The sequence below is a fragment of the Polyodon spathula genome, chromosome 20 (assembly GCF_017654505.1).
Source record: "Polyodon spathula isolate WHYD16114869_AA chromosome 20, ASM1765450v1, whole genome shotgun sequence".
NCBI lineage: Eukaryota > Metazoa > Chordata > Actinopteri > Acipenseriformes > Polyodontidae > Polyodon > Polyodon spathula.
In genome coordinates this window covers 24341664-24369326 of record NC_054553.1, presented here as the reverse complement: position 1 = coordinate 24369326, position 27663 = coordinate 24341664, and the positions used below count along the sequence as shown (strand labels likewise).

Sequence of the window (27663 nt, the reverse complement as noted above, 5' to 3'; positions counted from 1 at the left end):
CAACCTAAAAACGTTGTGTAAACCCAGTTTAAGAAAGCTGCACAATATCAGTAGTCGCGCAACGCCAAACTGGACCACAGACACAAACATTTAAATACACCCTCACAGATTTTACTATTAATTAGGCCATTTGAATTTTGAAGGATCATTTCTCTCCTTGAAAGAACTACATCGCCCAAAAGGCACCACCAAAATAGTGACAAAAAGGTGAGACCTATTTTTACTTTTCAATGTAAACTGCGCCATAGTTAACTTAGCGCAAGACTGTGAGTGTCAGGCAGTGCAACACTACCTGTATAAGAGTATAAAAAAATGTAAAAAACCTGGTATAGTACCAAAAATCATGTTTTGAATTGAAAATACATGTTTACTAAAATCTAAAAAAGCATAAATATCTATAGAGAATTAAAGTGCCCAACAGATTTAAGAAATAATATTGTTGGCTAAAACCACTTTTACAGTACTGTGTTGGCTTTATTCAGGGCCTGGCATTTGGGCACCACTTTACAATGCACTTCATAAAACCTCACAACATTAACAACTCAGGAACAAAGAACAGTGGCTGCAAGGGACTTTGACACCAATTCAAGATTAAATTCGGGGTCCTTCAGGTAAGGCTGGAGAGCTTTCAGACAGTTTTCATGGACATTCTCCTTGTTGAACTTGACTAGAAGCTGTCTACTTTGCCGCTTTCCAGCTTCAGTCTTTGGGAGCTTTTACCCCAGGTGGTAGGAGCACCGTGACGGCAGCTGTGACGTTAGTAACAGCCGAGACTGGTGAGCTAAAAGACTTTAGCTCTGTCAAATTGTTCTGAAAAAAAAGGAGGGGATAAAAGTTGTTACAATGAAATTAATGAGTTTTCTTTGTACGCATAGACACTAATGCAGTAAGTCTGCAGAGGTAGCAATTTGAAACAGAGTAGCTTTGAAGCCTGGAGCTACGTTCTGAATTTTAAATAATGCTTTCACCGCATGCAATGAAACTCTGTCGTAGCATGACAGCCCTCACAAGGCTTCTTAACTGTGAATAGTTGAACCCTCTTATGCACTTTTCCAGCCTATTTTAACAATGGTGTATGTTTATTTTACAGTAAAAGTGTAACAATATTATATAGATCTTTAACCAGTTTTACATAAACATGCTAAATGTGTAGTGTTATGCTATCCACTCACACCAAAAGAATGCTGTGGTTTCTTTAACAGGTCATAAGTAGGGGTATCCAGAATACTCGTCTTTAAGAAGTATTTAAATAAATAAATAAATCAGCAGGCACCCAATAAATCCATTCATTACGTGTTGATTTTAAAACAAAAACACTGTCTTCCTCATGCTTCCAATTCAGTACCAATCAATTCAAAGCCACTAAAATGGAACTGAACTTACTTTTAGTTTTTGTTTAATGGCTCAATTAAGACACCATTAAAACTAAAGGGATACTACCACTGTTTTTTAAACAATGAAGCCCAGTAAATACAATGTAATAATGATCTACAATATAGTATTCTGTTCCCTTAAATGTTGGCAAAATGTATTTCAGTATGCCTTAATATAGGAATTTCAGAACTACCACAGAGTTTTTATCAAAGGCAGTCTGGAGTGGGGAGATATGAACTACTTTTTCATAAGCTGTATTTTTAGTATCTGTTCCTACTTACATTAGCCTTTACTTAACCTGAAGAGGTATGATGGGACCAGAAAGCATGCTGGTATTAAGGTGTTGAGCCCAGTATTGCTTTCTCTCCCTTAATTCTATTTTTTTTCTTTCCATATCCACCACTTTTTGTGTTTTTAACTGGGTTACTGCTACAGTGCAGACTATGAGTGAACTAAACAAAATACTCCCTATAACACAGGCAGATAGCTTTTGCTTCAGCACAAAATTCACATCATTGTTTTTTCTTAAAAAGTAGAAAAACAAAAAATATACATGTTACTACACTGGCAGTCAGGAACAACATGGGTAAGCAAGCGGCCTGACACGAGTTGCATTTCCTCTGCCATGAACCCCATTCTAAACAGCATTCTTGATGAGCACTGTGCTGTCCCAATGACTGTTCTTCCCTCCCTGTGCAAGCACGTTCATTCTCAGTGAGAAATGTTAGTAAAGCATTCTCTGGACAAGTTAAGTGAGAAAACGTAAAGGAAAAAATGTACCTTGTGAAGAACCTAATTTCCAAAATGAAGTGGTGGAAAAGTGTAAATAATAGTGAGAAAGTAGAGAAACTATATGACATATTCTGAAAATGTAGATGATATAAAAAGAAAATCCGGTAAGTCCTCTCAAGAGATGTCACACAAATGCTGTTCCTTGTGTAGGTTCTATAGACATTGTCATCACAAATATATTGCAAATGTCATGGACTTTCCTGTGTTATGTTCTTATGATATTATATTATCAGGAATCTACATTGAATGAACCTTAATCTAATTTGTCTAGCTTTGCCTAGAGATAACAATCAACCTAACACCTTGAACGCACCAGGCACTCTGGAAACAAAAAGCTAATCAAACCCGTCTCTGTGATTTAATTAACCCATCTAGTGAGAAAGAGGTGGTTGAGCATAGGAGTCTCAAAAAGAGAGAAAAATAGCTTAAAAGATTTAAGACAAATTTCACATCATATTGATTTAATACCACTATGAGTACAAGATGCAAGTGTTTATTCTTAAATTCCCTAACAAGTATAGAATAACCCAGGTAATAAATCCCTAAGAGAATTAAACTGTTTGCAATGTCTAACCAAAGTCGCAACCGGACACATTTGGAGTCTAAAGAAATGTAATTTCTTATGGTAAAAATAAAGGGAATTCAGAATAAAATCTGAATTATTTAGCAAAAGTTATGCACGTTTTAAAGTTTCCCCTTTCCAGATTATGATAATCAGGCAGAGGAAGTGGGGGAGCAATCAATCAAGATTGCAAGCCCACGTGCTGCAAAATAGCCAATTGGAGCATGCAGCAGGAAATTCAAATAATCTATTTGTTTGAAAAGTATAAAACCCCGTTTTAGCCCAGCTCCTCGCTGCCCCGAACCTTTGAAAGCTGCCCCAAAACTGTGACTGCTGCCCCAGACCTCTGCTAGCTGCCCCGGACCTTTGATTACCGCCCCAAACCTGTGACTACGGCCCCAAACCTTTGCTAGCTGCCCCAGACTGCGATTGCCGCCCCAGACCTTTGAAGCTGCCTCAGGCCTAAGAAGACTCTAAGAAACTAAAGACTGCACCTGGAGCCCTCAGCTCTAATACTTATCCATCAAGGTTGAGAGCCCTGACACTCGGAGAAACGCAAGGTAACGGAACGCTGAAAGTGACTACTTTTCAGGCTAGGTAACAATGCTCTTAAAATATCTATTCAGGTATTATGACCCCTTGTGTCAGTATGTACTAGTATTTCTTTGGTAAATTGTTGTTTTAAACCTTAGTTCTCATTGTAATGCTTTTAATGCGACATTTAATTGTGTAACTTTTGGGTGATTTTCAAACTTATTTTGTTGCATGCTTAATAAATACCATCTTTCTAAGAAGAGATTCCCAGTATTGAATCATTGGCTCATGTTGAACAAACACGATTTATGAACTTTGAACAGTCTGGAATGTGGTCTATTTTCAGCTTGTTGTAACGAGTAAATCCGCCATCGTTTTCAAAGAGCGATATTAAAAACGGGTTTGTACATTACAATAGTACCAACAGCTCTAATTGGAGGTCCCACGAGACCTTGACTAACAAAGGCATCTCTTTATCCCCTATAGTTCTTGGATTTAATTCCTTTAATTTATTGCTCTTGAGAATATATTAATATTAACCACAATAGTACCCACATTTGTTAAGAGTATACAGAGCATCCTGGGGTTCAAGCAGTGCTGGCTCTGCCTTGGCTAAATCTTTACAATTCTCTTTCCTGTTGACTTCCTTAGCAATCAGAGCTACCTTCTGCTAGTCCTCATCAGCGATAGTCTTCTCCTCGCAGATTCCACCCCAACCACCTGGATCAGCTTGCAAGCTTCTTCATTTTTCTGTTTCAGTTCTACTTCCTGGGCAGCTAGTTTGGCTTTCAGGTCATCTACCTGTCAGAGAAGGAAGAGAAAGGAGGATCAGTGGCCTTTTCACACATGGGAAAGTCAAACAGGCCATTTAAAACTGGTAGTAAAAAAAGCCTTACTGTACTTGAGATATACTGCTTATTTATTTTGATGAGCTGCCAAGTGGATTCATACGATTAAAAAAATACAAAAATCTTAAATATTCAGATTTCTTTCTTACAAAAAAAAAGTTACAAAAAAGATGTCAAAGTTCTTACTTTATTCAATTGTATAAGTGATTCATTCAAACCAAAAATAAAATTTATTGGGGGAAACACCAACGCATTTGCTTGAAATTGAAAGCTTAAGCATCATATGCTTAAACTGTAGGAAACAGCACCAGAAATAAAACATCAGAACTGATTATCACTAACAAAAGAACCAGTCATGCTTACTGAACTGTACATTCCATCCTACACCAAAAGCATTAGCACAGTGAGTAACAGGAAGGCAGAAGAAAAACTAAATGGAATAGAATCACAGACTAAACTTGGGGCATTATTGCAGAAAATAAACATGCTCAGAATCACCTTTATATGTTTTCCCCTCTTATTTCTAAAGCAATTAAGCTTTTCACTAGCTTACACCCCCCCCCCCCCCCGAATCGGATCAAACTAACAGCATTTTTTTTTGTTTTAAGTATTTTGTATTCAGAGCATGAATATAGTATTTTGTAAATCAGTTAACTTGTTGCCTATTTATTTTCTACAGTAGTATGAAACAGTGTAAAATACATAAAGGAGAAAACATTTAATACAAAATAAAATCTGCTGAGCTTGTATCAACTCAGTTTTACAATGAGTTACAAAATCATTAGAAGTCAGCAACTGTATTTCTATTTATGTCATGTCAGATTTCAATGTGAGCTTAATCTGCTCTTCCAGATGTTGACTCAGATCTCATGCATGGCTTAGAGACCACATACACACTAATAAATGGATACAACTGGGATTGTTTTAACTTATTACTGAGAAGGATGTGGGAATAATACAACACAATGAACATAAAAGGTGCTGACATCCACGAAGCACACTAGGCAACCACTGGGAGGCAGCTATCAAACCGATGTATATTACTACCACAGGCCAAACGCACAGCATGAGGTTTTCCTAATGTACAGGAAATGATAACTTGAAAAACATCAATCATTTGTTCCCCAGGTTACTGATGCTATCGCTGATTTCTTCAGCAGGAGGCACTGCCTTCTTCCATTCATTATATACTTAAATGTCTCAAATGTCCAGTTTTGAAGGAAACAAGACTTGTATTTTAAAAACATGGTATATGGTACTACACTTAGTTAAATAGATCTTAGTTTGCAAGCCATGCTTTCAACTAGAGTTGCACTTGCTTGGTCATTTCACCTGGAGGGTGAAACTGGCTTCTTTCCAGTCATTAACTAACCAGCTATTCTTTTGCCGTGTTGACTGGTATGCCAGTAACATGATTTGACCCACAGGACACTGCTGAGGTCAAATGGCCATGGAAGTTAAGAACCAGATATCATCTTTCAAAATGAATATACAGGTGTGTGTCATAAGATGTTTCTTTCAAAACTACACTTTGAGACCAACTCTGTCAATGGAAGTGCAAATCAGATAAGATGTGGTTATTTAGCTAGCTACAATTACTTTAAAAAGATACAGTTTTATCACAAATGTATATTTTCATATTAAAACATAACTGATTCTATACTAGGGTAAAATAAATCTATTTTTGCAAGCCTTGTTTTCAGGCAGCACTGCACTTCCTTGGTAATTTCACTGTGAGTTCATCATAGCCAGAAGACACTGCTGAGGTGAAATGACCTAGGAAGGGAAATACTGTACATGTAGTAACAGTTTACCAAATCACTTTTTTTATGAAAATACAGTGCCCATAGAAACACCCCTTTGAACTTTTTTTCACATTTTGCTTTGTCAGTGCCTCAGAGTTTCATGCATTTAAATGAATTTAAATTCCACTTATACTCCACACTGTTAAGGGGAAAAAAGTTTTTGTTCAGAAAAAAATTATATATTAAAAATACAAAACTCAAAAATCATAATTGGATAAGTCTCCACCCCCCTGAGTTAATACTTGGTGGAAGCACCTTTAACAGCAATTACAGCTGTGAGTCTGCTGGGATAGGTCTCTACCAACTTTGCACATCTAGATTTGACAATATTTGACCATTCTTCTTTACAAAACTGTTCAAGCTCCGTCAAGTTCCTTGGGGAACGTTGATGGAAAGCAGTCTTTAAATTTTCGATTGGATTTAGGTCAGGGCTCTGATTGGGCCACTCAAGGGCATTTACCTTTTTGTTCCTTAGCAACTCCAATGTAGCTTTGACTGTGTGCTTTGGGTTGTTGTCATGCTGAAAGGTGAACTTCCATCCTAGTTTCAGCTTTTTTGCAGAGGGCAGCAGGTTTTCCACAAGAACTTCTCTGTACTTTGCTCCATTCATTTTCCCTTATATCCTGACAAGTGCATACTTTTTGCATACTTCAAAACAGGAGTCAAGGTGGGCTTTCTAGGGTAACGGCTTCCTTCTTGACACCCTACCTAAAGGTTAGATTTGTGGAGTGCTTGGAATACTGTTGTCACATGCACACTTTGACCAGTCTTGGCCATTAAAGTCTGTAGCTCTTACAAAGTTGCCATTGGCCTCTTGGTAGCCTCTCTGATCTGTCTCCTTCTTGTTCGGTCATTCAGTTTGGAGGGATGGCCTGATCTAGGCAGGGTCTTGGTGGTTCCATACACTTATTTCTTAATAACCATCTTGACTGTGCTCCAAGGGATATTCAAGGCCTTTGCTATTTTGTTTATACCCATCCCCTGATCTGTGCCTTTCAACAACTTTGTCCCGGAGTTCTTTTGAAAGCTCTTTGGTGCTCATGATTGAGTCTTTGCTTTGAAATGCACTACCCAGCAGAGGGAACCTACAGGAACTGCTGAATTGATCCTGAAATCATGTGAATCACTACAATTTAACACAGGTGGAGGTCACTTAACTTGGTGTGTGATTTTTTCACTTGGAAGTCACAGGGTAGGATGTGTAGATAAATGAAAAACAAAACAAAAACAGTAACACATTTTAATTCCAGGCTATAAGGCAACAAAAGTTGAAAATTCTGAAAAGGGGGTGCAGACTCTCTATATGCACTGTAGGTTTTCAATACCCATATGAGCCACTTTTGATCTAACTCCTGTATTATTACAGCTGGCATTCCCCCCCAAGGGCAATTTACAAACGCTTTACACTTTATGATGCTTGCAATCAGTTTCTAGTTGTAGGATCTGTTGCTCCAATGTCATTTATCTGTACATTTACCTTGACCGGGCTTTGCTGTCTTTTCCTGTTAATTGTCTTTTGTTTTTATCAGAAAGCTTTATATTTCTTAACAATAAACCTCACTGTTCAGATAAGAGACACACTGTCAGAAATGCAAATTTCATAAATATGAATTTGATTTAATTCACCAAAACGGCAGCTCTGTTGGAGAGGCTAGACCCTTTGAACAATGACCAGTGCAAGACATGCTTCTCAAGCCATTCTCCAGACTCTGCATCTTGGCTGTCAGCTATTTGCTCGTCTTTCCAATCAGGTTCTTGTACAGTTTGATCTGCTCCAGGAAGGACTTGGGGGTGGCGTAGTTGTAGCGACGATTATTGGTCAGATAACTTTGGAGCTCCCATTCATGCTGGTGTGAAGGTACGGCTAGAATTTGCTGACCAACTCCTTTACTGAGGGCTAAATAAAACAAACAAAACAAAAATTATAGATGCTTGTAGTTACATATTGAGCACCGTAAAGAACAAACCACAGAGCCATACTGTCTGTTCTTCCCACCAGACCAAGCCGCCATCTAAATGATGTTTAGATGTGAAAAAAATAAAAAAAATAAAATACATCAAAATTACTGTATAAGTCAACATGGTGTGCATCTCTTACTGTGAAAAAGATACCAGATCATACAGTTTGGATGGGAGGACTGTGAAATTAACCTTTTATGGCCGATCAAAATGTATGTTAAATCAAACTTACTATAAAACTCACAAAAACAAAAGACTACACAGGAACTACAATTTAACTTATTTTTATTGTTATTGTTACAGTAAAGCTTCTTCTTGTGCCTTGGGGCAAGACATGACTAACAGTTTTCATTACAAATCACAAATTGTCAAATTTCTCTGATCTGTCAGTACTGTACACATTTCATTGGACCTGTGAAGCCCACACAGCAAGTTAAACCACAGGGCTTTTTCTTAACACAGTTGCAGCGTGCCAGCTCATTTCCAATCACATCAGTAACTCGCTAGCACCTCACCTCTATGTTTTCTGTCTCCTGGAGAAAACGCAAGCTGACAGACTCTAAAGCTTCCTGAGGCCACTCGTAGAACCAGTCTATCGCTGTGCAACTGACGACAGCCGGGAACTTCCTGCTGCGCACTCTTAGCCTGTTACCAGTGGGTGAGAAGCACAGGACAATCTGGAGCAATGAGGAGAAACAAAATCAGACAAACTGAACTAAGTGTAATGGGAATCAAATGGGACTTGCATACCTCACAGGGTCTTAACCAACACTTCACCCATAATTTTAAACTTTAAATGATAAGCATGTAACTTCGCAACAGATGCCTTTATCAAGGCAGTTTTTCTATTTGACTGACAAAGAGCCCAATTTAGTTTCAGTAGCTTTAAAAATGTTGCACAATTAGAAATAAACAAATCAGAATGCAAGCTTATTTTTCTAGTTTTGTAACTTTAAAAAATCAAGTAATTCAAAGGTCATTTTATTTGTTTACATTTTTTGCTTCTTTTTGTTTAAATTTCTGGTACTGCTGCATGTTGCTTGAAATCATTTTTAGAGGTTCTGGTTATTGTTGCTCTGAAGTCAGGTAAAGGCAGACTTAGTAACTCAATAGTGGAGCAGCAGAAGCCCTCCAAATATTTGCTAAAATAGTAGATGTAATGCAAAAATAAAAAATAAAATGTAAATGACCTATTTAAAGCTACATCCTTTTTTGTTAAACGTTAGGGGAAAGATAAGCTGGAATTGATCCTGTAATAAAAGTCGACTCCCAATACTGCACACTGACAGTCTGAAAAACAAACAAATAGAGAAATTGTTCCTCTATTATGGAAGGGCACTGCATTATAATCCATCCCAGTTTACATCTGAGGAACGAAGTTAATAAACCACATATTCTTGAAGCAATATAAGTATACTTATGTATGTGTGTGTATATATATATATATATATATATATATATATATATATATATATATATATATATATATATATAGACACACACACACAAAAAAAAAAGACAATATGGACACCACACCTGTAAAAAGGACCTTACTGTCACATTTTTGGTCCACAACATATTTAAATACAATTCGGCTGAAAAACAAAAAACAAAAGTCATCCATTAAAATTAAAAAGGGGTCATAAGCTATAACTTAGTGCCCCTGGGACCATACATTGTTCATAACCAGAGAGGGGGGTATGACAAGAATGAAGAATATTATGGTACGTGACAAATATATTATGAAATGAGTTTGGATCAAAATTGGATGTGGGGGCTGCAAAATGCAAATTTGAATTTTATATTATTCTCCTGCATGCTCCAGATATTACTGTTAAGAATTAAATTGCAGACAGATCATTAATCAACGCCTCCAAAGCCTTTTTTGGCGCCGGCTGCCTCACCTTGAGCTGACTTCGAACGGGGTCTGTGAAGAATTTCCAGCAGTTTTCTCGGGTGTCCATCAAAGCCCAGACCCTTCACTCCATTCCTCATGTTGCTGATGATATTCTCAACTTCATCGTCTGGAAACAAAACCAGGGATTTCTCCTACAGGTGCTAAAACACAACATGCCTGTGAGGCAATGCTGGAGCACTTGGCATTAATCATGTCTTGGGGACTCTTATGCCAGAGAAGCTCTATTTACAAAGAGGTTATTAGGACATAACAGTGGAATAGCAAAGAAAAATAAAAGAAAACAGCTGATTAGACCAAAGTTTAAAACATGAATGCCAGTCAGTACAAAATCTCATATAATGACTTGCAGCGTATATGCCTATGGGCTAACATTCTGATCTATGTGGGTACTGAAACATAACAATATATAGTTTTAGTTAGTATATTCACTTTTTCAAATAACACCCCTAAACCACATTAGTCAAAAACACAACAGTAACTGTCACATATTTTTTTACTATATTTCACATAGTAAAAGTGCAGTGACATTCACATGAGTGCTTCTATGAAACAAGATCCTATTCACAAAGCTTTACCTCCCCAGTTACATCAGATTAAGTTTGGTATTGATGTTGTTGAGTTTTTAACAGTCTAAAACAGTTGAAAATCAAACTTCTCCTTCATCTAAATAGATTAAATAATTAGGGAGTTAAATATGGCCATTGATTCCACGTATGAACCACCTTTATTTTATGTGGGCAGTACCAATAGAATTTCCATATCTAGTATAGAGAAGTACGGTTCACATGCGTTTCACTCCCTGTTTGTGCAGACATGTTCCTTTCCATCAAACTTCAGTAAAGTCTGCTATAGAAATTGTTCATGCTGTATGCGAGCCAAAAATACATTGACTTTGCAGCACAGTGCCACAATCCTATCTAGCTTGCGACTGAAAAAAATTGACAATCTGACTATTTCTCTTTGGTAATGCAAATCTCGTAGGACTTTACATAAAGAAAGTCTGAAACAAGCTTTTTTTTTTCATCAATTCCCTTTCACACATGGCTGAGCTCCTCTTCTAGGGAACTTCACAAAATGTGTAGAGTTTAAGGGCAATCAGTACTGACATTACCAGAGTGGAGCTCAGCCCATTATAAAAATACAGAAAAAATAAATACAACCACAGTAGTACAATCCCAAACTTACTTAAAATGCTCTTAAAAATGTCAAATGCCACTTTTCCATGCACGGAACAGGAAGTGCAGCTGAAATATTTACACACGGTAAGTCAGTGTAAAAAAAAAAAAAAAAGTCAAAAACATTTAATGGAAACTTGGAACACAAAAGTTATCATTTCAGCACTTGATTACGCTGTTAAAGTGTTTTAATCTCAATACAAGTATTGTCCATTTAAGTTATCATATCATGAGCATACAGATGTGCGACTGAACTCCATATATAGTCACACAAATTCTGAAACTGCCTGGAGCAGTATTTCTCTATTTTTTCCTAGGCACCAGCTTCGATATTATCTCACAGTTTCCAAGATAACTGCATAAACAGTGTACGACATGTATGGTTTCCTTGGCAACATTTCCCTTTGGATGCTTTTGGAGTCTTGAAAAAGCTCGATAGCAGGAGACAATTTTGGATGCAGAACGTTGACTTCTCTCTATTCCAGTCCATTTACAGTACACACCTACTGGAGCTGCTCATTCTGCGGATAACATTTTCAAAGGTCTACATTTGAGCTGTAGCTATCTGTAACCTGCATGGTGCCTGTATGTTTGAATAAAAAATGATCTGTAGATGAGAATCTTCCCTGATGCACAGGCACACTGAGGAAATACATTACAGCTGACTCGCCTATACAAACATGTTGGAAAAGGACCCTATTCAGATTATGGATTATTTGTTTGATGGTTTGTAAAAGTACATGTGATCAATCCTTAAAAACATATTGAACTAAAGAATTATTGAAGCTGGTCAGTTTCTACAGCTGCTATCAGCTTGCATTTCATTATGAAAGCATGGTTCAGATTGCATGTTAGTTTGGACTACTGGGTAGCTACATTTTTCAATTCATAATATTATTAATACCCTCTGCAAGTGGAATTACTTGTTGCAGCTGTGATAACTGTCATATCTATCATGACCCTACCTGATGCCAGGAGATCATTGACCAGGACTAAGAACTTCTCATCTGATATTTGGGTATCAGTCATTAGGAATAATACCAATGCATACCAATGTTCTTTACTCCAGCTTTTATATACTAGGTCACCAAATCAGTCTAGAGAGGAGAAAACATAACATTCACCAAGCTGAGGTCACATTTAAAGTATGATGTGCCAACTTTAAAACAGTAACAATATTTGTTTTAATATTTCACTAGTTACATTCTGTGCATTAATGTCTGACTCTCTATTTTTATATTTACTCATTAAATCTACACTGGCAGACTATTGCAATACCATGCTAACATTTCCAAGACCAGAGTTTTGGGAAAAAAAAAAAAAAGGGGGTTTGCCATTGCTGAGAATGATAATTTTGTGGTAATGGTTCAGCTAGTTTGTAGGGTTGTATTATGATATTCCTAAGGTGATTTCCTTGAAGGATAATATCTAGTCATTACATATTCAAATGTATTCTTTAGGAGAAAAGTGGGCACTGCTGGGTTTATAAAAAAACTAAAAAAGTATACTTGCTTGCTTTTCCTTAATATGCAGGGAGATCTTTTCCAATATGAAAAAGGGACATGAAGAGAATCGTAAATCAATTTCTGACATTGGTTATACATGGTCTTACCTAAGGGTCAGGAATGCTGTAGTCTTTCTTTAAAGTAATGTGAAAGACCGTCAAGGAGCTTATAGAAGCTGCTAGTCTTGTCAGGCTCTGCTTGCTGCTGCTGCCTACTTCAACCAGGAGAGAGTTTCCCCAGGTGACTCCTGGATGATACGACAGCTACACCGGTAGCAGGAGAAGATGAAAAAAGAAGGGTGGGGAGACTTATGGATTCACTCAAGAGCTGGCTTACCCTCTGTTTGATTATGCATATCTAAAACACTGCTTTGACAAGTAGTTTCAGACAGAGATACAGTGGAGGTGAAACAAGACAGACAGAGAGGTAGATATAATAGTACTAATAACGTAAAGGTTAAAAGATGGCAAGGGGCTTTAGAGAGGTCATAAATAGACGAACCTGGGCGCCGACAGGAAAGCCCTAGAACAGCTTGTGGGGAAGGAAGCAGTTCACTCCCAATATTCATACATTACTATATTCGTGAGCACTTGAAAATGTCCTGTCCAAATTGTGTAAGAGTATGTGTTGTATATGTTACGTTGACTACTATCCACTGTAGTATCTGTAGTATAATGATGGCGTGTAATCCTGTGCGAGATTAATTGTTGTTGCTGTTTTTTTTTTTTTTTTTTTTTTTTTTTTTTAACACATATTAGGGCCACATTTTCTCCAGTCCTTAATTCACTTTTTTGAAAGGGGCAAAACTTTTAATTTTACAAAATTAGTATCAAAACATGTAAACAATGTAATCAAAAGGTATTTGATGTACTCCCAAGTTGCTGTTGCAAGTGTAAAATGACTATCAGTTTTTTGACTTGACAAACCTTCAAAACCATGATTGGTAGGCTAGGCTGTTACATTTTAATAAATAATATTCTCTAATTATCAGCGTAGACACAAATTAATAGATGCTCATGTTTGTTAGCAGGCACTGTATCAATAACCATATCGTCAAGAAAAATATCACGGTTTACCATGTGAATCGATGAATTGGCACACCCCTAATTTACATGTCCTTTTTCAGGAAACGTTTCTAACTGTATGAATTTGATTAAAGCCATCTAACTGCAACATTGACCTTGACTTAGAAGCACAAGAGAAAAACAATTAACGGCACTAAAATAAACTAGTTGTTGTTGAAATGTTTCACTGCCCTTATAAAAGTTTACCACAGTATATTTTCACAGTAGTTTTGCAGTTTTTCTATGGATCTACTATTCAATATGCTTCACCGTACATTTTTAAAATGCTTATCTATGCTTTATAATGCCCTCACTATGCCTTATTACTCTTTGATAATATTTTATAAGCGACTTTATTAATGCATTGAGATCTTACATGTGACACACGGCATCTTCAAAAGAGAACAAGGTTCATCACAGCATTGACTTTGTTACAATTGTCCAGTGCTTCCACTAGGGTTCTATTCAAGGACTGCCAGGACTGAACCTTCATGTACTTAGGCTTACTGATGCTGTTAGCAAAATGACAGTACACTCTCAAGAGTTCCCTCGATATCCTTCAAATAAGAGAAAAATTCTTACCTCTCACCAATATGCAGAAACCATTATTTTGCAGAACAAAACTACCTGTCAGCTCTTGCTGTTCTGCAATCAAATGTTTTAGATTATTTATTTTCAGAATAACAATTTAATGAGCAAATAGCTTCAAAATGTTCACAATCCATCAGAGTGGTTGCTTTCAATATAATGAAATTAAAGTTTCACCTCATAAAACCTTTTCACTAAATAAGTCTGTATTTTATCAAAGACTTCAAAATCCTTTTCATCCACCATCTTGTCTCTGTAGACCCTGTTGGATATAACTTAATTCTGTGGAGTTTTCCTGGGTTCTGGGGAGTTTTCAGACAGGTCATGCGTAGAGAAAAGAATGTCCTAAAAAACCAATAGCAATAATATATAATTTAGTTACAATAATTAGATATTCTCTTAAGAGTGAACTTCAGTTTCTCATGTGACCTGTGCCATACTATGAGGACCACTGTACTTGACTAACAGACATCTACATTTCTTATCACGTCTTATACTATCGAAACAGAATTAGAAGCCCACTTACCAAACACTACTAAATTACTGAGTTTATTTTTTATTATTATTATTATTATTATTATTATTATTTTGGCATACCCTGCCTGGGATACAATTTACCATCCCAATCTCATTATGTGAAATATCTGTATGTACATATGAACAGGAAGAATACATTAGTAAGGAATAAGGCATTGGAAGGCAGAAACAGAATTGGAATATTCCAACAGCATGCCATTCTCAGGGGTTTGGCATAATATTTTGCTTTTGTTTGTGGACACAGGAGGTTTTGAAAAGTTATTAATTCAGCATGTCTTATGTAAGCCCAGCTGATATACTAGAGTGTAACCATTAACGTGTCCTCCAAAAACAACTCCCAAATTGGATATAAAATACATCAGTAAGAAATAGCACATTTCTAACAACCATCGGGGGCACAGTGTTGCAAGGGGACAGATTAAAGTTTACACGCTGGTATAACAGCTGTACTTGGAGTTAAGACATCTTTGAGAATTCAAACACGGGGCAGAGGAGATTTTTAAAAAAGTCCCCAGGGATATCATGACTGATGCAGAAAATGGCAAAGTAATTCTAAACAAGAAGAAAAAAAAGATATTAGATGTGTGTGTTTTTTTTCATTCTCAACCAATGTACTAATAGAAAAAAAGGCTACAAACTTATAGAACATAAAATAGTCCAGCTTGCATCTCACGAATGTGTGTAATTTAGCATAAGTGGTTCCAGCAGCTGTCTCTCTTAGCTTGCAATAACCACAACAGCAACAACCTGTGGGGCTCCCTGTGTCTTCCCTCAGCTCCCAACACTGCCAAGCTAACATCTTATCTTTCTGTTAGGACTGCCAGTGTGAATACTGCAAGATGGTTCTTCTCCCACTAAAAAAATCAACGGGAATGTCAGGGCGTGGTGCCCCAAGAAGACAGGATACACAATCCCCACTGTGCATCATCACATTGGGGTGTTATTAAGAGCTGCACACTGGTACAGTACTGGGTGAATGTGATGGTTGGCTACCTAGACAATTCTGAATAGATACATGAGTGGTTAATTATCATAATGGCACAATGAACTTCTCACTGTCATGTTCTATCAGCTGACAATGAGAAGAAATGTAGTTACTACAGTTCCCATCCTTCAAATATTTGTTCAGCTGGATTCTGAAAAGTAGTATTAGCAGGTCAAGGAATCTAAGAATGTAGGTTTTTTTTTTTTTTTTTTTTTTAAGACGTGTTTCTCTTAAACACGCAATCACAAAATCATAAAAGCTAGTGGTGTCAATCAAATAGTTTTACCTCGCATTTCTACCAATACATCACTGACAGGAAATCTTAAATTCTTAGGTAAAAGTATGAGAAACTCCATACTTCTATAAATGTTTATGCAAGCATTTATTTAACTATTTAAATGTACTTTAGTTTTTTTTCACAAAACCGAATCAAACGACGTGAGAGTGCATAAAACGAAAACTTAAACTTCTTGTTAGTTAACAGTTAAAATGGTCAGATGTTGTGCACCTTTAAAAAACAGAAGACTAGATTAAATCCTATGTCACCAACAAGATGATGAACATGTGGTATTAGGTAACAGTTCAAAGTAGAGGCGCTTTTTTCCTTTTTTAAAAAAAAAAAAAACAGGACTGGAGTAAATGATATGCGACCAAGATGATATCAAACATTTCCCCTTCAAAGTTATGACACAGGTAACCTTTAGTTTCACCTCAGAAGTTCTTTGACAATATATTACAAACATCAACCAGGGTAAATCAGTGTTGCCTCACTAACTATCAATGTGAAAGTCTGGATTTAAATAAACAGAAAGTTACCTTTTCAGTCAGCTTATTTATTTATTTGTATGATGTCATGTGTTATGGTATCCCAATACATTTATTTATGATTATAATTTATGTATATATAATAAAAAAATAAAAACAGCATGTACAATGCAAGCATTAAATCCATCACAACGGTTATGTGTGTGTCACAAGCACAGAACGTACTGTGGCGACACAGATCACAACCATTCTGACAAGGTGGCAGCCAGTATGCCAAACATCTACATAAAGAAATCAGCAATGCAGCAAGCTGTCACACAAGAAAGAGTGTGTGAATAACATGCAGTAGCCCAGGGACACTGCGATGTCAGCAGAGGTACACAACAACAACAACTTCTTAAACAACTTCTTAAAAAAAAAAAAAAAATGTTTCAAAATGAAATGTGATACGTTTGGAATCTTTGTTACCTACAAGAAGAGATATTTCTTGAATGTTGAATGGACAGCTTTTCAGTATCAAATACACCGTTGCTATTGTGTCAAAGCTTATGTTACAAACAGTACAAAACAAGCAATTCATGGTAGCTTTTGGGAGGCAAGCTACTCATTCAACACATGTATTAGTACCAGCTCATAACATAGAAATTGGACGAAAATTGTCAGTAAAAAAAACTTTAAAGATTTAGGTTGGCCTTGTAGTCCATGTAGTTACTGTGCCCCTAGATAGTTTTTGAAAGAGATACAAAGATTTGCGTCTATTTCCATTAAATGTTGAGTGCTTGACTTCCACACATTATAAATCATTAGTAACAAACTATATTGTAACTGGACTCTGTCAATCTTTCATGCTTAGAAATCAGGCTCTGGGAAGTAATGGGGTCACTGACATCATTCATCTCTAGTTACGTTTCCACTGGGAGATTTAAACCTGTCATTTCCCCATTGGGATGATTACATGGTAACCAAGCATGAAATTAAGAAGGCAGGGGGCAGTTCCATTCCATCCACACCACATGCGTCTTCAACCTGTGAATTACAGCCATCAGTTTATTTTTACTATTCTTTAAGGTCTTTTATAAGAGAATGTCAACGTGTGATGAAAACCACACTAAGTTACTGGCTTCTGCTCAAAAGTAACAGTAACTGTTATTGAAAGCCTTCTAATGGTGATTTGTCCCGTATTAAATGTGTTGCCATCTGAATCCATTGTTAAATGGTGCAAGTAATTACCCTGATTACGGAGTGTATGGTGAGAGGATTAATTCTGACGCCAACATGAGCAAAGATGAATACACAAAATATGAATTGACCAAATGTATTGAAACTGTTCTCTCCAATTTATCAGCACTCTGGACCAGATGCTAATGTGATGTGAGCTATGGGAAGAAACAAAAAATATAAAAAAATTTAAAAAAAAAAAAAAGAGGAAAAAAAAAAACGTGTTCAAGTTATGGAAAAGTGTTTAAAAGGCTATTTTCTTTGTATCAAACAATGTTTTCTCTCGAAACGTTGCTTGGCTACAGCATTTTATTACAGAGACAACTGTCAATACATGATGGGAGGTGGGTTTGTTTACACAAACTTAGGGCAAGCCATAGTCTTAACCAATAGAGAGAGATCAGGAAACCTAATGCTTACACATACCAAATCTGAATACAAAATTACGTGATAGAAAAATACATTTTCTATCCCATATTTAAATGAAAGGTACCATATTCAGAATGCTGATGGAATTTGTATATAGATGTGCATATGGTTTATGCCCTAGGGTTAAGCCAAGCAACAGGGAAAGCCAAAGTTCAGTCTAAATAATTTTGTCAAAATCTACAACAGGCTCCATTAATGTCATGATGCTGCTATAAGACAGTCCAGGACATGGTTAGGCAAAAAACTGGAAAATATGTTTTCCGATCTGTAAAAATAGTGCTTGCCCATATTTTCCAAATCAAATTTCCTTAAAGCATTTTGCATTCAAAAGGTTTTGTTTTTGTGATTTTATATATATATATTATAATATATATATATATATATATATATATATATATATATATATATATATATATACACATACACACACACACACACACACACACACACACTGCTGTGCAAAAAAAGTCTTAGACATGTTATATTTTTCTACTCTGATGCATTATGAGCATCAACAATTTACTCAAAGCCTCTACTAGTGTTTTCTTCTATTAACAAAGCTCTACAAACAAAATGAGGCACAGGGTTGGAAAGAACAGATGTCTGTCAGTCTCAAGAAACCACTCTGTGTGTAATAACACATTATAGAGGCATAGATAATATAAGCAATTGCCAACTAGTCTCTTCTTAATGTAAAACCAGGCCTGCACTGAAAACACATACAGCCTTGCGCTTTGAATCAGAGTTACTGCTGACAAAAGAAAATCCTTCCTCTTTGCTTACTGTGCTCCCATATAGAATTCCATACTGCACACCACAGTAATTCAGAACCCCCTCAAGAAAAAAAAAACAACCAGCTTCTATACGTTTGGCTGCAGCTTTTAATTGGACTTATTTTTATTTTTTTGGACAAAATTCAAACTGTAATACATTTCAGTGACTGGCTCATGTCATTTGAGGTGGTGTTGTTACATTATAAAACTATGGTTTTCTGACTGATGGTTTGCAAATAAATTTAACCTCAACCGGTTCCTGACAATCATTAAATGATTAAAAAATGTTTAAATCTCTCACAATTTGTAGAACATGTACTGCTGCTCTCAAAAGGATACCTGAGGTACTGCATTGGTTTCAGAACAAGAGTGAAATATAAAACCTGAACAGAAAGGAGAGTCTTAAATGATCTGCAATCCAATGCTATCTTAATCGTGCAGGCCCTTTCAGTTGTATGAATTATAACTATTGGTATAGGACTAATAGCACGTCACATAGCTGTGAAATAATTGTGAAGCGAGTGATTTCAGATAGATGGAAGTGGAGTTGCAGATGCAATCCATTAAATACTTTTAAAAAATCCAAGTAGTTTTTTTTTTTTCTTTTTTTTTTTTTAAACATAGAGCACAAACAGCAATGTGTGATGAAACAGCAACTTGGTGACCTATTCAACTCTGTCACTTTAGTAGCTGTTCGACCCCTACACTTTAGACTGAGGCTGGACATAAGAAACTTGCTATGTCATTGTTATCATCCAGGACAACACTGCTTCAGAAGAAAATTATATTACACAATACATGCCAGTCATTTGCATAGTAAAAAATCATGTGCTACATATTGTTTGATTTTTTTCATTTTGTGTATTGTATCATTAAATTCATTATGTTTTACACATACTGTAAACTTAAAGAACCCTGGTAATTTTCTAATTCTAGCACAGATCGTTTTTGGCTTTACACAGCATGTCAGTAACATCCCAAAAGGAGGAGATGTCCTACTTTCTAACACCATCCTAACCTTGAGACCTACACTTTGAGTCCTAGCTAAAAGCCTCAGTCATAAAAGAACCTTGACGTTCTAAATCATGTTGATCTTAATGTCATAGTTTCAGGAATTGTAACTAAGCACAAGGACAAATTAAATAAACAGATAAAAACAAACATACAGCCTTCAAAAAGGCAACAATTTAAAATGGTTAGACAGGTACATGTGTTGCACCCATTCCTGGGTTGTAGAACTACTGTCAGTTAAGATCATCATTTAATCTATCAAGAGGTAGACGTTTGAACAGTCAGGCATACCCAAATGTTAATTTATTATTAAATACTTGATTAAATGCAGGTTGAAATGACAATACAATATAGTAAACGAATAGATATGTAAAGCACAAAGAAACATGGTACAGAAAAAAACATTTTCACTAAAAAACAATAATAATAATAATAATAATAATAATAATAATAATAATAATAATAACTTTATTTTTATATAGCGCCTTTCATGGTGGACCACCGTCACAAAGCGCTTTACAAGATACAAGACTAGGGTGTGTGAACTATGCATCAGCTGCAGAGTCACTTACAACAACGTCTCACCCGAAAAACGGAGCACAAGGAGGTTCAGTGACTTGCTCAGGGTCACACAATGAGTCAGTGGCTGAAATGGGACTTGAACCGGGGACCTGCTGGTTACAAGCCCGTTTCTTTAACTACTGTTAGAGTAAATAGCAACCAAATGGTGTAGGTACTAATAGGTTAAAGGGGTTTGGGGTTTGCTGAGGGCTGGATGTGATGCAAGGCAAATCATTCTTTTACGGGAGCATCCCTACAGCAAGTAACACTTTAGTTTGAAGTCAGTTTTTTGGAGAAGGACACAGCTAGCAGTATTTTTGAGACTCAGAACAGTCCAACACAGAGACAGATATAAAAATCCTTTCAAGCACTAGCTACCTTAACATTCCGTGTATGATTGACAGTTTTTTTTACCCATATTGAACAGGGTTTTTTTTTTCAGCATTATTGAAGGCTTGAGGATGTTTGGAGGGTGAAAAAAAAATGAATAAAAAGGTGCAGCCCACGTCAAGGAAATCTAGAATTCTAATAAATACTAAAGGTCTGACTCTCAAAAACAGTGTTTCTGAGAGATTACTTTGTCACTGGATTTTCGGTGCATCCTTAAAAGATGGAATCTTGCTTCATGCTTTAATATGGGTCACTGGCTTTGACGTCTAGAACGTGGACATGAAATAATGGCGTAAACGCTAAGAAAAACAAAAAAAAGTGTTTTTTCTTTTCTTCAAGGACAATTTGTTTATGCAATCTGTACTTCAGGCAGTTAAACCTACTGCAGAAAGAACAAAGGATAACTAGGGCCAACACTTCAAAAGATACAATGCCTGACTCGAAGTCTCTTGGTATTCTGCAGAATTGTGAAACATAAAAAGTATAAAATAACAAGCAGTATAATGGGCTGCTGTTTCCCTGTTCTGCAGTTTGATCTTACCTGTCAGTCTGCAAAAAATGCAAACCCTCAGAAGAGACTGCCTATTACAATCCCCATATCTCTTCAGTGACTAACAAGCATATCTTACAATATGTCTCAGAGTGCAAGCAAACCCTTGCAAAAAAGTTAATCAAGCAGGTTAAATGCTTACATAGCTGAAGAGAGTTTGAACTAAAAAAAAAAAACAGCCAGTTTGGCAATCTAGTCTACTCTACTGAACGAGTTTCAGTTTCTGTAGCACCTCTCTCTATTTGTTTTGCAATTCTGCATTTCCATTTCTATTCAGTCACAAAAGGATGAAACTGTTCCCTTTAAAAATTCTTTCGACAGAGATACTTCTGGTTGCTTGCCAGATATTTGGCAGGCAGGAAAAGAAAAGGCTGTAAATGAATGGGTGGACAGAGTCACTATGTAATGCTGAAACACTAACAGACTGTGTCAAAGTGGTTAACAGTGTACAGGTGCAGAAGTGATGCGGCGTTTAATAAGGAGACAAGACAGTGATAATCCAATTAGAAAGGCTTTCAATATTGTAATCCAGGTCTGATAACCTCAAACAATAATCCCAGGCAATATACAGCAATGTGTACTGCACATCAAAATAAAGGGTTTGCAGTCCCAATTAATAAACACAGTCCAGTAACACATACAATATACAAACACGGTCACCAGTCCTGGATGCACGCTGCAATGCTTGTGGTGCTAATACAATTATTATTGTGACACAGGTGCAGTCACGTTCAGGTTCGTGCTGGTCTCTGGCGACAGCTTCGGAACGTGTTAGCCATCTACCAATAACAAGTAACAATTAGAGACGATACAAAACAAACAAAGCACCCACGTACAATATTTTTAACAACGGTCCTTCCGTGTAGTTTCTTTAAATATAAAACGAAGGAACAGATCACGTCGCTCCGTACCCTATTTGTACCGTCTGCATTACCCCTTGGTAAACGATTGCAGCCGCTCCTCCAAGCTACAGCTGCCACATAATTTCCCTTCCGGAAGTTAGTGCACCGGAGTTCCGTCCCCTTTCTAGATGACCAACTTCCTTTTAACCCTGGTTATGAATTTTCAGGCTATCCAGTCCAGGGTACTCTGTTCCCTGTACTTCGCGCCCTCACAGGTAGGGAGGGAGATTTACCACCAAGAATCATTCTATTTCTGTCACACAGACTCAGTACAGGTTGTTTTTACACCTTGTGTGGAGAATGAAGCATACAACACCAACAATTCACAAATTTGCATTTTCACTTCTCCATTCAATCACACAACCATATACTATTCTTTAGTACAATAGTGATTATATACATATTTAATAACAAATGATCATTTAACAATCCTAAATGAATAGTCTCTAAATACTTTAGTTTTAAGTAACCTGTTTATCCAATCTCTAGTTATCGTGGTTCATATTTCAAAATATACAAATATGCATGTGATCGGGCGAGTGGTTCTCTCATATTGCGCAAAGACTTGTAGCAGTGCTAGTCTTACAACAAGTGGGCATGAGGGAAGCCTTGAGCGAGTTGCCTTCCTCCTCTAAAGGGTAAGCTGCCAAATGTATAGTTCCTACATTACTGAGCGAGTTGTGCAGCACTGTGAATAATTGAAACCTGAATAATATATTAACAAATGGTCCCATTCATATGTTGGGAGCACTCAGTATGCGCAAAGGTAAAAAAAAAAAAAAACAACAACTCTCAATTGGCGTGTTAAGCCAGTGGGTCATTGTGAAGAGGGTTAGAGAGCGAGAAGTTGGGCAGAATTTGAAGCAAAGAGAAAGCTGCAGTTAAGTGACTGACCACGGAAGGCATATAAAATACCTATGGGGAACCAACAACAAAATAGAAGCTAACAAGGCTTTTTTATTTTATTTTTTATTTTTATTTTTTTTAACTCTGAGTGAACGTATATATTGTAGGGCTACTGGACAGAGAACATAGCAATATTGGCACGAGTAGAAGTATATGTACAGGCTGCTGATTTAATCCATACACAGACGCTCACTGTCCTATAAATCTATTATACACTGCTGCATTATTAAAACATAAGTTAAAAATCCAGCTTTATTTGTTTTCTAATCATTACCAACTTATTTAGTCCATTGTCAATTTCATTGAAAAGAAAAGAACTGTTAATTGGTTGAGGTACACAATCAATTGTGATGTCACCATTTAGAATTTTTGCAGTTGGATGAAAGATCCCAAGCTGTCTATAAACATATTTATATAATATTTTAGTAAATACAAATTAATAGGATTGTGGCAGTTGTAAGTGACAGTCTTGCTTGCAATAGTCTATGACAATATGAGCCAACAGGGGGAAAACAATACGATACCTGGAAGATATTGGAGAAGTCTCTCAGGTTGAAGATGTAGTGGAATTTGATGGAAGGAAGATTGACGCAACTTTCTGGGGCAGTGCCAGGGCTAGATTAATGAGCTGCATGGCAAGCCACGGAGAAGTTCCCCACTTTCAGATGTTGCGTGAAGATAAAGTTGTAGATAGTGGCCAAAGCATCCACTCTGTGAAAGGAAAGAAACAGAAATTAGGTTGTTTTTGGGGGGGGGGGGGGGGGGGCAGAGAAGCATTAAATATTAAAATTACACACAAGGGAGAGAAGTTAATACAGTGATAAGGCTTCAGAGTATATTACTTTGCTCTATTCTAGCAGGTTAATTTTGAAAAGGTATTCAAATATAACCTAACATGTTATGTATATAGCATGTATATCCTCTGTCAATAAAGTTTTAACAAAACAGTTGTCAAAAGGCATGTTCCAAAGTCAGCTTCAGTTAAAAGTGACTGAGAAATAAGTTTCAACTGCTACTGGATGCTTTGTTCAAACAGTGTAACGAGGAGAGCAGTTGTTCCTTCATAAGACCGGTGGGCCATTTATCATTTCATTTATTTATTTATTTGGTTACTGATGCTTAAAAAAAAAAAAAAAAAAAAAAACCTTAAAACCTTACAATATCAGTCTACAGTAGATCTAAATAGTGCTTCTGGAACCAATGAAACTAGTCCCTAAGAATCCAGTTTCAAAAACCAACTTGACGATTATAGGCCCAAACTTTTTCATAAAACACAGAAAAAGTAAATTTGGTATTAAAGTGAAGTTGTTTTTTTTTTTTTTTTTTTTTTTTACTGTGCTCTTCCATGCTTGCCTGTGCTTTATCATACCAGGATTTAGAACACGTTTCACACAGTAAACTTTTAGAACACCGCCTATAAACCACCTGGGGTACAGTATGACGATGATAAATTCGGTGTAGAGATTTATACGTCAAAAAAGGTTAATAAGGGTTGTCACCTGGCGCTTCAAACAGATAAGAGGAATGTCTAAATGCAATGCTGCTTGCATCAAAATATTTTTTGGGGTGAATTACCACACATAGCCTCCCTGCAGTCAAAATTGATTTTTTTTTTTAAATTTTTTTTGCTCCATAAAAAGGACAAAGTCAAAGTAAATCACTGCTGGAATGAGTAAGTATTTTTGAACTGCTGTAGATTCAATAGTCACTATTTTTGCAGAGGGCTTGCTATTTACATAATGGAAATGAAGGGGGAATTGAATAAAAGTCATTTGTAAAATACATTTTGTTTTCCATTATACACTTTTCCACCTTGATGGAATACATTTTTTTGACGATTTTACTTTCTTTTATGCCACATACCAGGTGTCCAATTTAGAAATGAAATTACGTTTTGAAGGGTTTTACAGAACGTGTTTTTCATTGTCGTGTTTTCCAAGCTTTCCTGAACTGTACCCACAAGCTCAGTTATAAATCTACAGAATAAATATGGAGAAAGCAAAAAAATGATACCTTGGATTAATGGTGAAACTGCCAGCCGTAGGATTCATACAGGAGACATACTGCACATTGTGAATCTCATTCAATGACAGCTTGCTTCTGTCTTACCTTTAATGATAGAACATAGACGTTTACAAAGTAAGTTTACAACATTTTAGAATGTACCAACGCATAAATATGGTCTATGTAGAAAGATAGGTCTGGGTTTAAATAAAACAAAGAGGAAGTGTTCACGATAGAAAATAAAAGTATTACTCCACATATTTTATTTATTACTTTAACTTCCTTCAGCTAATATGTTGGCCAGCCAGCTGCTTACAGCACACAAAATTAGATAAATCTAGTTTACCTGCAAAGTAATGCTTAAAAGATATTTTTAAAAAATGCAATAAAACAACTTTCTTGACCTTCGTATAGGCCTAATTCGATTTGCTCAGACACAGTTATTAGATGAAATTAGCTCAATTTTCAAGTGTCTATATAATGATTTCATTTCCATTTAATTTGAATAAATACTTGCATTTATAAGCTTTACTGAATTAAATAAAGTTTGTTTATAGTGAAAGGATTAACAGCTGCTGTTGGATTACTTAACAAATCTAAAATGATTTTTTAAATATTAAACATTATTGTATAGAGTTGTAAGACAACAACAAGGTTGTGCAATGACCTAGAAGGTGCAAAACTACCTGAATGTAAGGCACACAAACCCCTGGAACCCAATTACCCAGATATTCTAAAATGAAGATGTTTGCTATAATGTGTGTTTCTTTCAGAACTGCACATCTAAGGCCTACATAGAAGTGCATGACAGGTCAGAGTGTTTCATTATTCTGTAAGCTATAAACATTTTAATATTGGCATTTGTCTTTAATAAAGGGTCAGTCATCAAGATCACATTTATAAAAGCAGAAGGCAACATTCTGGGTAGCAGTGCACCTCGTACATATTTGCTTAAATTTCAGGACATCCAAAGGCAGCCTTACCAGTGGTGGTAATTCCTTTGTTGTCTGATGAAAGTATGAGGCTGGACGGTGCCGTAGGTGTCCACCGCTGACATGTCCATGTCATCAACTAAGTAGATTAGTTTCTTGCTACCATGCGGCCCATGGTTTTTACCAGCTTTCTTCTCCAAAGGCTTTTCAAGGACAGCTTGACAACAGAAGAGAAGATAGAAAGATGAGAAATCTCCACAGGTCTGGTGTGATATAGCTGTGCATTTCCTGGCTCATTATGATTCATACAATGCACTGCTATGGGTCATGTCTACCTGTGCTTCACAAAGCCTTCATTATGCTATACGCAGCTACACTTTTACCATGGCTTACAACATTAAACATTTAGAAATGACCAGATAACTTAATTATTTTGACAATGTTGTTATATTGAAAAGCTACTAGTAAAATATAAAGACTGTAGCTATACCACTTGCTTTTCTGACACTGACAGCGATTTTGAGAAACTAGTTATTAGAGCCACAGTGAACTAAAGCAATGGAACTGCTTTATTAGTAAAGAAAGGTCACATTCAAGGCCTGCTTCTTTGAAGTGCAATAAGGTTTACTTTACAGAAAGCTCTGGGCTGCTGTTTTTTCACAATATTGCACCTTTGGCTCCAAATGACATTCCAAAGGAACTAAAGCAGGTAATACAACATCACACTGTCGAGAATTGCAGTTAGTCCGGGTAACTGACATTTACAGAGAGGCTGATCGAGCTTAATTGAACCATTAGCACAGCAAGGGAATACATGTTCAGAAAAACAGACCCGGGATTATTTTACAAAATCATCGGCTAGGGTGAGGTGAGGGTTAGAACTGTCAGCTTGCTGATATCCACAGGTATTCACAATGAGGGAATACACTGAGGGTACGTGATCGTGTGGGTTGCAGTGCGTAGCTGTAGGGGTGGTGCAGGTGCTCTACATAATGACAAGCACAAAGTAAACAGTTCATATTCTTTTATTCTCTTTAGTGGTCAGCTTGATCGTTGAAATAATAATGCTGGCTCTACCTAACTGTGGGTATTGCCAGAGTATAAACCTGGGGTTGCAGTCCCAAAATAATAGTAGAAAAACACAGACACACAACACAGATACAGACATCTCTCTGGACAGTGCGTGCTCTAGTTACAGGTGCAGTGATTAAACAGTGGTGTTGGTTTGAACACAGGTGCAGTGCAGCCCGGGTTAATTGCTGGCTTGAAGCAGCAGCTCCAGGATTCATACTAGCCATCTGGCAAAGACAAATATACACAGTTATGAAACAAACAAAACACTTCACTCATGACTGCAAACTGATCACTTCCTTTCCTCGGTCCTAGTGATAACCACATCAATCAAAAGGACAAGATTGCTGGGGCCACTTCCCCTAAACACCCTCCGTCACACCCTGTTTCGGTAGCGCAGCCAATCAGGTCTTCTCCAATTTGTGACTGACACATCGCCTACTGCATAAAAACACCACAATCACTGGATTTTCGAACTACCAAGACCCATCAGTTGGGTCACTTT

General features: G+C 36.7%; 1 long non-coding RNA gene and 1 pseudogene across 1 annotated transcript; both read right to left on the bottom strand.

Moving 5' to 3' along the window:
• The window catches only part of LOC121295925, a 106974-nt pseudogene that overhangs the window by 51201 nt on the left and 28110 nt on the right, over positions 1–27663 (bottom strand).
• Positions 40–6415, bottom strand: LOC121295541. Its single transcript, XR_005946939.1, has 3 exons — positions 6376–6415; positions 3818–4063; positions 40–810 (listed from the first exon to the last, which is right to left on the bottom strand). It is a non-coding gene; the product is annotated as an uncharacterized LOC121295541 (long non-coding RNA).